Source organism: Gymnodraco acuticeps, unplaced genomic scaffold (genome assembly GCF_902827175.1).
Source record: "Gymnodraco acuticeps unplaced genomic scaffold, fGymAcu1.1, whole genome shotgun sequence".
NCBI classification, from domain to species: domain Eukaryota; kingdom Metazoa; phylum Chordata; class Actinopteri; order Perciformes; family Bathydraconidae; genus Gymnodraco; species Gymnodraco acuticeps.
In genome coordinates this window covers 1,202,466-1,216,038 of record NW_022990700.1, presented here as the reverse complement: position 1 = coordinate 1,216,038, position 13,573 = coordinate 1,202,466, and positions in this window count along the sequence as shown.

Sequence of the window (13,573 nt, the reverse complement as noted above, 5' to 3'; positions counted from 1 at the left end):
AAGTATGTTTTCAGAAAGAGCAGATTGAAAACAACTTTGCAATACACACAGGATACAAAGAATGACGCCCATATAGGTGAGCCGATTGAAAATCTGGACGAATAAAAAAACATTTTCTCTTTGTCTTTCATGAGGACGATGGCAAATGCATGTTGTCATTTATTTAGAGATTCTCTAAATGATAGCTGTAAGGGAAACTTCTGCAGCAATGGAGAGTCAGGACTCAGAGAGACACGAGGAGAGTTGGAGCTTTGATGTCAAACACTGGTAGTTTATTACAAGTCAACGGCCGGAGAATTCCTATCACAAGTCACAGCAGCAAAAGGTTCTGACTGCACGGGTGGGTTGTCATGTCAATTCTGTTCAGCCTCGCATCTTGGTAGACCTTTTAACTAGTTTACAGAGAGTCAAATCCACATATTGGGGATGGGCGTAAACATTCTGCAGACACAGGAGATGTCTCTCATATCTGTGGAGCTTAGCGTAAAACCCCCTATGTCCGCTAGGTCAAGCCATAAAACTTATAGTATCAACATACGACTGCATTCTCACATTCCTTACGGAAGATAAGGAGCAGGGCTGATCGTAAATGTCAACACACAGAAAATGTTAAATATCTTAGGAGTAAGGAAGAATTATTCTTTGACACTTAGGAAGAAAGAAGAAATATTCTCTAACAATAGCCATACTGTATGACAACCCACAGCATTATCACCATCAAACAGATACAGATCAAATAGATAATTGCTCTTTCTCTTTCATTTCTGACAGTTTTGTACATTTCACTTGTTATGGGCAAGTTTGAAAGAAATGTGTTTGCAAGCTTCAACCATAGAGTGTATGATTTATGTGAGTGGAAGTCTACTCTGGGACAATGGCCAACTCCTTTGTTAGTAGGAAAGCTCTGAATGCGAACCTTTTGGCTGTTATTCAATCGCACGAACAAAGACATGCTTGGTATTCAATATCTTCTGTGTACTGTTACAGTGTAGAAAGTACCTGATCAGGTAAAACCTCTTCATGACGTATTGAAAGACTGTAAGACTATGGTTATCCAGGTGTTTCTCAGAATGTCAAGCACTCTCTACTCCTACATTGTTTGTCTTTTGTTCACTGAAACGGCGGACGACAGTGCTTCTCTTGTGAATAAACTGGAAGAGGAGCTGTCTACATGACTCTTTATGCAGTCACAATTTCCATTTGCACTTGCAATCATAATGTTCTTTTCGTCTCCCTACTACCACAACCTGTTTTTGTTTTCCACACAATACTAAGCAATGCCAGAGAGTCTTCTGGATTTGACCCTTAATATATATTGCCCCACTGTGACTGGATGACATTAAGCTGAGGGTGATTTAAGAAAGCATCAAAGCAAGTTGAGTCTTTTTCATTTACCAACATCGCAATCTTTATAACATACCAGACACTCTATCCTGAGACTCAGAAAATCTACACAAAAAAATACAGAGGGTGAAACCTTTAACAAAGCGCTGTCCAACTCTTTTATTGTTATTTACAATTTTGCTAAATAGTTTGACCTGCCTAAACATTGTGTTGCTGTTCATTGTTGCTTTATACATATATTGATAGAAGTATCTTCTTTTTTCTCCTGCTGGAAAATGAATGTCATATGTTTACGTTTACTTTTCTTCCTACAGTTTTGTTGTCCTTTTTTGTTTCTATCTGCCTGAAAATTGTTCATGAAACAAAAAACAGCAGCAATTCCTTGTCATACAAGCTGACCCCACATGACCTCGTCTGTACCATGGAGACTTGAGGATGGACTACATACAGTACACAGACAAGATACAAAACATAAGTAGACAAGACATGTGGAGAGACGATGCTTTATTTACCTGAACCAGCTGTTGCAGAGCAGTTGGCTTTTACCTCAGATAACATGACTGTACATGTGATCAGGAATATATTTTCTGTATGATAAACGTTTAAGTGCAGGTCACAAAGTCAACCTCACATGATGATGTGATACCAGTTTTCAAGCACAGTAAATTACCCAAGAGTATATGGGACCAAGGTGATGATGTACATGGTTTTAATAATACTTTTGCCTTTCAATGTTTGCCATTTCAAACCATGAGCTGGTTCAAATCATATTTGCCTTGATTTACAATGTGTTCTCATTTGTTTTATCAGTACAGTTTTGAAGCTTGTGTGCTTTTTTTTAATAAAGGTCCATCTTATCTTATCTTTTCTTTGCCATAGTCCACTTTGGACAGGATGAAATATTTCAGGATTGCACTTTTAACACACTTGAAATGTTCTCACTTGCTTGGTTTCAAAACATAACAAATGCTATAATCTGTTCATCAATGCTATTTTTCATTGCTGTTGCCGGCCACTATTGCTCACGTAAGCCTACTACTTTCTGCACCCCCTGTAATCTCAAATGCACCCCAAGTCATTTTGTTCTGGAACCGGGCCTGGGTATTGCTGCTATCTCTCTTAAGAAGAGGCAGAGTGTTGCCAGTCTATGACAGAGCACAAGCTGCAATGAGTGTGGGGTATCTATATTACTTTGTAAGGGTAAACCCCAGCTCGGTTCAATAACCAGAACCCAGTGAACAAAGATAAGAGTACTCATGTTTCAAGTTTACTTGCTGCAAGGAGAGTCAGCGAGTGACATGCCATGTCAACTCCTTAACCAACTCCGCTCGCCTTCTCTCAGTGCATTATTTTTATTTCAACAATACAGTAACATGACAATCATGTGGTGTTGACCAACGCCTTATTTGTTAGTGTGAATCTTGTGACTCTCAGTCATGTGGGTGTGTGTGTGTGTGTGTGTGTGTGTGTGTGTGTGTGTGTGTGTGTGTGTGTGTGGTGTGTGTGTGTGTGTGTGTGTGTGTGTGTGTGTGTGTATGTGTGTGTGTGTGTGTGTGTGTGTGTGTGTGTGTGTGTGTGTGTGTGTGTGTGTGTGTGTATGGTCCACGGAACAGACTATTCTCTGTTCCTCCATAATGCTCCTTGTAACACAGCAATGAGAATACATTATGAAAACACAGTTATGAAAACACATTTATCCTTCAATAAACTCTAACAATGAGGTAGTTTATTGTTCAGCAACGTAGGTTCAATGGCGCACATTATTTTCTATGAACGACAGCTCTAGTTAGATTCAGGGTCCATATTTGTTTAGTCTCGATGATGAAGAATGTTGTTAAACTGAACTAGTTAAAACCTCGAAGTGCAGATGAGATCTTCAGAATTGGTTTGGCAACCGCTGTGTCACCTCGTGGCTGCAGCATATGTCTTGTCAATTCTCCGACCGTAACTCCATAATAAACCATCAGTTTGCCATCAAGCTCTCCCAGTGTCTCTCTGAGTTTCGTCTCCATTGCTTCAGAAGTTTCCATCACAATGGCTGCCCCTGAAAAGCTTTGCTTGCAGTTGTAATGGAGTCCTATTCATGTCATCATACTGTAAGGGGTGCAAGAGCCAACACTTTTGGGTGATGAACTGGGTGTGATGTTCTGAAACTCAACCTACAGCCATTCCTTGCATAAGCGTAATCAATTATAAAACTCTGATATGACATGAATTTAACAATCTGCAATTAAGCTATTGTTAAACCACTTGTGTTTTCTCTTGATTACCTCTTTCACAAGGTAGACTTGGACAAGAATAGCATTTCAACAATTTACATAAAAGAACATAGATTTGGGTAACATTGATACGATCATCTAAAACACTTGCACACAGTCATCTTAGTGGCTTGTTAGTATGCAAACATTTACAAATGTAAACCCAGAGAATAGTACAGAAGCACCAACTGAAACAGCCATCCCTGAGGCAATGACATGTTCTTTGTGAAGTGTTTGAAGCTTCGTCACCTGGAAACAATTCTGGTCTAACCGCACCTATTGCACCACAACTATGCACCATACCACAACACTTTTTTTCATTGAATGAACAATAGAATATCTGACATAACTTAGATTGAAATAAGGGAGCACGATTTCCTGTAAATGTGGATTGACACGGAAAGGAATACCAACAGGTGCACCATAGAGAGTATCCGGACTGGCTGCATCTCGGCCTGGTACGGCAACTGCACCGCCCTCAATCGGAAGGCTTTACAGAGGGTGGTGAAAACTGCAGAGAACATCACCAGGACGGAGCTGCCATCCATGGAGGACCTTTACTCCCAGCAGCTCAGGAAGAAATCCCTCAAGATTATAAAAGACCCCCATCACCCCAGCCACAAACTGTTCAGTCTGCTGCCGTCTGGCAGGTGTTACTGCAGCATCTGGACTAAAACCACCAGACTCAGGGACAGTTTCATCCCACAGGCCATAAGACTGTTAATCAACTGAACTTGAAACAATATCATAACATTAATCTGGCTGCTACTTAGAAATTATTTATCTAATATATCATTCCATCACTTGCACTATTTCACTAATTCACTTTTTTTTACTATTTTTCCTTTTGTATTTACTTATTACTTGCACTATTTTGTTGTGTTTATCTGTTTTATTGTGTTGCACTGTTGGAGGAACATGGGACCTAAGATTTTCATCGTCATAACTACACTGTAGCTATGCACGTATGACAAATAAAAGCCTTGAAACCTTGAAGGGTAACACATTTTGAATATAATTGACTTGGACTTGGTTGTCATTGGTGGAAAGTACCTAGTACATTTACTCAAGTACATACGTTTGTGAAGTACTTGTACTTTACTTGAGTGTTTCCAGCTACTTTGTACAATTCAGAGGTAAATCTTATACTTTTACTCCACTACATTTATTCAATACCTTTAGATACTTGACAGATTTGGATTAATAATGTGAAATATAATCAACACTTAAAGGTCCCCTATACTGTTTTTCATCAATATATTATAGGTCTCAGATATATACAAAACATGTCTCTGAAGTGTTTGACTCTAAATACCAAACATATTGTGCATTGAAGCATGATGCATCCCATAAACCCCTCTGTTTCAGCCCTGTTTCAAAAGTGCTGATTCTCTGTCTGTTACTTTAGATGAAAATAAGGAGCCCCTCCCCACGCCCCTCTGTGAGATATTTGGTTAAAAAGAACACAATGGTGCTCTAGGAGGAGGAGATGCAGGTGATAAGGTGGGGGGGGGGTTACCTTGGTTGGTTATTAAGAATAAGGGTTATTATAATAAAAACATATCATATATATTACTCTGAAATGGGAAAATCTGCATATCAAGTACTTTTACTTTTGATACTTTAAGTATATTTTGATGCTAACACTTTTGTACTTTTACTTGAGTAACATTTTGAATGCAGGACTTTTATTTGTAACAGAATATTCCTACACTCTGGTTCTTCTACTTTTAATTAAAAACACAATCTGAGTACTTCTTCCAGCTCTGAAAACAGTCCTTATATTTTCTGAAATATTGGGATTTTTGTTTGTATTTTCTTTTTTAAGTTGTATCAGTTACTGGCAGGAAGTTAACATACAAAGTGAGTGCTTTGAAAGAGAAATACAGTTACATAAATAAATAGACTAAATGTATGTCGATTGTCTGCTTTGCCTTTGCCCCTTGGGATTCAGGAAAGTCTCATTGTCCACACCTTTTGAAGAAAAACGAAAGTGAAACCTATAAGAAACATCAGGCTCCCACACCTCTGCATACTAAGCAAACTGGGCATGGCGACCAAAGATTGGCCACAACGATTGGCTAAGGGAGGGTTTATAAGCAGCCACTTCAGACAGTTTCTTTGAAAACAAATGGATAGTAATTATTACAAGACCCCTTCAGAAAGAAGAAGAGAAGGAGTAAAAGGAAAATTAAAAACATTTCCAAAGCAGGGGCTGGCAAAAGGTGATATTGAAATAAACACTGACTTAAATCCAATCGACCAGTTGCATTTTTCTGATGGACACGACGACTGCCAGCCCCTGCTTGGGCGGGTCTCGTACCCAAATCTGGTGAGTCAGAACATTTTCAATACATTTTCTGTTTCTCTACATGTATTGTGTTTTGTTTGTATATTCTCCGTGTAACTTTGAAAAACTGGCCTGTAAAGTTCTGTTATGATAAGCCTAAAACTAATCAAACGCAAAAAGCCATTACTAGCCATTACTTTTACATTTTTACCACCTAACTGTTCTGTCTCTTTGTTTCTCCAGAGGAGTTTAGACCCTCTCACCATGCAGGTAAGGTTACTCAACATTATTTTATTTATATATATTGAAATTACTGTACATCTGTTTAGCACATTTATTTTAATTTACTTAAGCCTCTGCACTATATTATGCCATAAATTCAAATGTTTACTTACGTTATCTATTATTATACATATTTGTTTGAGCACTGATGGGAAGAGCTACAGATCTAAGCATTTCATTGCCATCAAATGCTTTTCCTGTAACTGCTTATCAAACTTTACAGAAACATTTGAATAGAAGATCATTTCCGTTTCCATTTTCAATGCCATGTGACCCATTGATTTAAAAAAATGAAAACAGCATTGTATTAATATACTGGACAAGTAAGACACATATCTTTTTATTTTATTTCATTCCAGAAACAAAACTTTAAAAAAAAAACTTTTACTGAACAATTTCAATTTGAACAGTTTTGCTCAGCTTTACTTGTTGACATACAGGGCTCAAACTAAAGCACAGTGTTGTGTGAGACTGTTGCGCCTGCATACTGTAGGTTGGTCTTTGTTTAACTGAAACTAAAATGCAGGATGGAAAAAGAAGCTTTAGAAAATTAAGCACTACCTCAAATAGACTAGGCAGAATTTCAGAAAATGTGCTTATTTAAAGTGCTGAAGGCATTTTGTGTTTATTTATGCTATACAACATTTCTAGGGGTATTAAGGGGTGCTGAATCCAAATCTTCTGTATATGAAGCTCAAAAATTTCCCAGAATGCCTCAAAATTGAGAAATCCAACATGGCCGCCACCGCCAGGCTGAAATGTATTTTAGTACATTACTTTTTGACTAAACAAGGTACAAACTAGAATTAAATGTGTTTTTATATGTTTTCACACATGGGGAATTTAACATATTGTCCTGATTTTAGATCAAATGTGAATAATCAGCTTGAAATCATACATGTATAGTGAAAAAGTTGGTCATTAGTGATAAATAAGTTGTCAGACTCAACCAGGGCTTGCTTAGAAAGTGTATTAATACAATTTTTATTTGGCCACCAAACCATAACGTAAACATGACGCGATTAGGCCTACAGTGGAGCAACAGTACCGTCAACAAAGCCCTATACATGTAGATGCTTTTATTTGCTCCAATACAGTAAGAACATACTGTATGGGTGGCATTGGAATTTTCAACTCAATAAGAATACAAATCATACTGAAATGGTAAAAACCTCATTCAAGTATCTCATAAAAGACCACCATATATCAATGATTACAAAATAATAATAATAATAATAATGTAAAAATATAAACAACAAATAAACCCAAATTATAGCTCTCAGGCCATCCAGTGTTAACGCAATGAAGAAGAAGGAGTGGGCCTGTTCACACTGCCTTTTTTACATCAAACCCTATGGGAAATTGCCAAAAGGCAGGCACTTTTAAAAAGCAGCGTCTTCTTCAGTGTTCCGGCAGGTGTTGTCATGTTTCCTGCAGTTGCATGCCTCTATACATTCCATGTGACTCTTTATGAATAGAATAGAATAGACAGATTATGGTCAGTACAAGTACAGGTACATTGGAATACACGTTACAGTTATCCTTACACTTATTGTGTTCCTTTGTTACTTTTTTTCTCAGTTATAGGTTCACAATTATCCGGTTATGGTTTCAACAATCTGTTAACAACAAACAGTCAGCAGTATGCAGTCTGGCAGGCTGATATTCTCAACCAGTCTATCATATTTTTACGATCTTGTACACATTGATCAGCTAATCCTCTATACACATACCTGCAGCTGCAGCGTTGGCTGAGGCATCCCTTGGTACACCCACATGAAGTGAACTCCCTGCAGGATTTAGGCATAGGTGGCAAAGACAGTAGCCGTGGCACTAACTGACCTTCCTTGTGCATCCATCCCATTTCATCCACTGGAGGAAGATCAGGATGTGGCAGGTGAGCTTGGTTCCAGATTGTCGATTGATAGTGTGAACGCATGATATGAAACTTCACTACATCTGAGGTTGGTGGAGTCTCTTGTGGACGACCTTTGCAAAACAACTTCACTCTTGCTTTGTTGCATGTATCAACCTCTGGCACACCATACATCTTACAGATACATTTCTCTGTTGATGTCACAATACCTTCTGTGAGAGGGCCCTTCCCAAGGCCAGTAAGATTGGTGTGATGTTGCTCGAACACCTGCCAGGCTGTTTTCTTTCTGTGACCGCTGAACTGAGACACATGCCAGAGATGGCATGGAAGGCAAGGAGTGTGTCCACTTGATCATCAGATAATAACTTGCTAATGTCATGTACTGGAAAATACTTTGGATCCTTTGATGTCCCGGCTTTAATGTAGAGATGGGTACATCCGATTCTGTCATGGTGTGCTAAAAGTAGAAGAAGCACGTCTGTGTCACGCGCTGACACAACTATTGTGTCCATTGGATGCAGTGCAAAATCAGACGAGTATCAGTCTCCTCGTGGTCAGCCATTAAAGAGGAGACATCAAGATCTGGATCTGATTACTTGACAGTGGTTGCTTCAGCAAACCCACTCGATACTACAACCACAGGCTCATCTTCTGGGCTGTGTTCTATCAGATGGTTTGAGAGTATTCGAGCGAGATCTGCTTTGTTCTCTTCCAGTGCCATGAAGCTTGACCAGTCTGCTGGAAGTGGAACGGAGTCATTAACGATTTCTCTGCATACTGGACGGTGACGCTGTTTACGTTTCCTCCTTGTGCCCGTTTTGATGGATTCGTCATGGTACCTGTCAAAGACTACATCAACCCTCTGGTACTTCTCTCCCATCTTCAACACCGTCTCAGCAAACTTGTTGGCATAGTCGCCAAATGTTGTAGTGTCAGGCGGCTTCCCAAGTGCCATTACAAGTGCTTGGCGATCAATAGCCAGGCAGCTGGGTTCCTGAAGGGGCACATCTGCAGGCATGTTTTGTCAGTATATTTGCTAAAACAGACTTGTTGGTGGAATGTAGACTGCCGTTAGTTGCGGCCAGAGATGGCGGGATTGGCATGAGTTCATGCTGGAGGACATTTTCCAGGTCTACCTTACGACCTGCTCTGTAAGCTGTGACTAGCCTTTGTAGAATCTGCCTGTCCACTTTGATGGTGTTTTGCTTGTTCTTGGAAAGTTGCACGACTTCATACAAAGAGGCAAATGTCTTGGCTTTGTTCTTTCGAATGGGTGACTTCAGTCCCAAAAGTGCTGGTCACTAACTGGAGGTTCACACAGACGTTTGTCCACAAACACTTTCATTTGTGCCTGTCCAAGGTGTTCTGCACCAAGCAGAGATTCTTGAATCTCCGGTGTGACTACTTCCTTGTTGATTATGTTCTTGAGTGTGTCCCCACCATCTTGAAACACACAGTGCTCTTTCAATGATACACATATTTTGCTTTCATCCCCGCCGTCTCTCTCCATTCTACTCTTTGTGCATTCAGTGTGTGTGTACTCATCGTCTTCATCATCTGTTGTCAGTCTCAGCATTGCTTTTGTCTGAGAAGCTATGACTGTTCTCAGATTATACGACAATGTCCATCTACTGAGGGATGTTGCTATCCTGGTGATGCCCACTAAACCACCACTCTTTTTTCCTGTAGCGTTTAGCCACTCAGTATTTTGATCCGCTGAAACCTGATTGAAACGTCGATCACTGCGTTTCACCACGAAGTTGCCTTTCTGAAACTCGAGGATGATTTCTGGTGGGAGAGCTCAGCCATCTGGCGTCGTTTATATGATCGTACCTGAAGAAGAAGGGCAGCATACGTTTGAAAGCATACAGGTGGAGATCCCACAATCCATCACGTTGCGCTCTTGTGAAGCAGAGTAGGATGCTGACCATAGTCATGTAGTCCCACCAGAATGCGGCATTCGGGTCATCAACTGCAAACGATGCAGCAAACTCTTTCATGGGCTGCTGGAATCTGTCTGTAGTCAGTTTGTCGACCATCTGCGCGATGTGGTCAGCATCTACGGATTGGCAGAGATCTGAGAGTTCAGCTCTCAGTGTAACATCAACCTCATCCAGATATGTGTAAAGCCGTGGGAGCAGTAGCTGCCAAAGAGCCTGTAGGGTAAGTTTGTGGGTCCTTATGGCACGTGCATACCCCTTTCCTGCCATGGCATACTGAGCAGTATTTGCTCCCAGTAGATCACACTTGACCCATAGCTCGCTCAGGCCAGAATCAACCATGTGTTGTGCTCTGTGATTCCTCTTTTTGGTTTGTTTTTTTGCTTTTGTGGGTGGGGGGGCAATAGTGGGGAAGGCAAAGGTTCCATCACAGCACATTTGAAACATTTAACCTCAAAACAATATACAACATAAGTAAAAGTAGCCTGATAATAATAATAATAGCTGAGTAATTATTCATAGTTAAAAACTACTATTTTTGCAATATATATGAGATCTAAGCAGTTTATTCACATTACATCTCAAATCTGAATATGGCATCAGATTGCCCATGTAGGAGAACTTACAAAAGGACATTTAATTCAAGTTTGTACCTTGTTTAGTCAAAAAGATATACTTAAATTAGATTTCAGGCTGGTAGTGTTGGATCTCTCAATTTTGAGGCATTTTGGGGACATTTTTGAGCTTCATATACAGCAGATTTGGATTCAGCACCCCTTAATACCCCTAGAAATGTTGTATAGCATAAATAAACAAAAATGTGTTTTGTGAAAATTGACCCTGTCTAAAATGTGCATGCAGCAATACCACAGGCAAAGCATTCAGCCGTTCCTAACAGACGTGTTTTCCACTAATGACAATAAAGATTTAACATCAGAAGATGGTAACATTTTGTTTTTTCCACTAAGACGGACAGAAGCAGACAACAAGTTCCACAAGTGCCTGAGAGTGAAGAGATGTCTTCATCCCCTCCCACCGAGCCAGAACCCTCCTCACCCCAAAGGTATCGTCTAAGAAATAAAATGCTGTATTAACTTAAACTAGTTAAGTAGTAGTTACTAGGTATTGGGTCCCATGGAACTGAATCAGGTAAATGTAAAAATACAGCTTTCAGTGGGTCGAATGAGTCAATCATACTTTAATATTTATTTTTCTCTAACATTGATCACTCTGCATTCAAGATACAGAAAGAGACTTAACATGTCACCACAACTTGATATTTAACAGCTTGTTTTTATTTATCTTTGTCTAAACCTTCTGCAGATCTCAATACAAAATATAAACATGTGAAAGTAAACTTACGCAACAGATCATTTGTTTTTTTTCTCCTCGCTGTGTAATTGTATTGAACTCTATTATATAGCATTATATATATATATATGTATATAGTTTGTTTCTATTCACAACAAGAAGAGATCTTCAATCCAACACATCGCCCTTTAGCACACAAGTTAAATCAGCCATTGACAATCTGTTAGCTTTTGACAATATGCTTTATGAATTCAGAACATGCAGCATTTTTGTGCTAAAAGTTAAATAACAATCTTAAGCATATTGTTTTGTCCTGTAAATAAAGTAAAACCTTTATATTTATTTGTATAGGAAAGAAGACCATCAGGAAGATCGTCCTCTTGCCACTGATTCTAATTCAATGATATCAACAACAGCAAATTTACCAAATATGTCGATTGTAAATCTTATACAATATGACAGCCTCTTTAACTTCAGCATTTTAAATACACAGATTTCCTTTACACTAGCATATAATAAGCATTACATGGATAATATTGAGCAACAAACAAATGTTCCTGACAAAAAGCTTTATAAACCTGGTGATGCAGCATTGGACGGTAGACCTTGGCCATCTTTCCTAAAACACCGTCTTAAGGACCACCATAATCAATATGCATATGCTGAAGTTTTAATGAAAAATGGTGAAAGAATTAAGAGTAAACTTGTTTATCCAGTTCATCGTAACAATTCAGCCTCCTCCAAATTGAGCAAACACAGTGAGGAAATTTTAATTGAAGAAATTGATCAATTATTAAAGGAATTTGGAATCGAAATTCGAAAGATTTTTATATATACCTATTATAGTCCATGTTTAAAGAGAGGAAAGAAATATTGTAACTGTATGACTCAACTTGTACAGAAAGCCTATCAATGGGACAGTACATTTGACATTATGACTGTAGTGTACTTTTCAGAGTCTTGGGGACTAAGGGGACCAGATATCCTTAAAGACTTCTCGTATTCTGACGTCTTAAGTATGAGCAGTGCTCTTTATCCAGATGTTGAACAGGAAATCCGCTTTACACTGGACACAAAAAAATTAAGAGAAAAAAATAAGGCTATAAAACCTCAATTCAAAATGTTTAAATATGGCAGAGACGTACACATAGCCTTTAAGTCTGCTCACAGTGCTCTTTGCGGGTTGGCAAACAGTTCTGAAGGATTTCTGAAAAGTCAGCATTTGGAGCGTGGATCGGAATGCATTGACTCACTCAAATTTCCCCCCGAGTTCCCTGATACAATCATTGCAACTTTGAGAGAAAATTGGATTGAATTGGTTAACTATTGTTCAATGTCTTCCATTATAAAAGAAATTACACCATATTTCAACAATGCAGTAGTTGAACACTTTATCAGTGATCTTAGGTCATTTTTGGGTGACAGCGGCTTCTTCCAGATTTACAAGGTCCCGCCGGGCGCTGAGGTGGAGGAGGGAGATTATGTTGAATCTGATAATACTCCATTTTGGTCAAAATGTAATTTTATTGTCATTACTATATTTTGATATATTTATATATACATACAAACTCAAGTGTTTGTCTGGAGGTTTGTTGTCTGCATCTGTCCTGAGCTCTTAAATAAAATAAATAATAAAAACTCACATTGAAACTGTGTTGGCTTTGTTCCCTCATTAGCAACTAAATGTCCCTGCCTGTTCAACAGGTGTGTGGACATGAACGAGACACATAAGTAGGCAAGGAAAAAGAAATGGACAAAGAGACAGAGGGTGGATGGAGTAAAGGCAGGAAGGACATAATCCACATTTGACTATACCCCAAAATCAGCAACTGGATCTCCTGCCAAAATGAGTTAAATAAAATAATGCAGAATTTGACAGGACAAAGTACACTGAAAAAAATGGGAAAGTGGGGTTGTTCAATTTGCAAATATGCATTTAAACATAATTTATTAATGATTCTCGTCGAAACATGAATCAATCATGTAGAACTATGTTAATCTTGAGGGGTGTACGTTCTATAAGTCTCAATCATGTTAAGAAATAAGAAAAAAGTTGATGTTTGTCTCTGTAACTCCGCCCACTGAGCACCTACGTCAGCAGCTTGCTCTGCAGCCGATTACTCAGCTTCTAATAGACCTATCGCTAAACCACGCCCCAAATAGAATTTGTCCAATCATATCACAGCGAAAATCCCTCCTGACAGAAAACTCGGACATCACCAGAAAAGCCGTTTGTGGGGCGTATCAAACCAAAACCAGACGTCTGTGATCG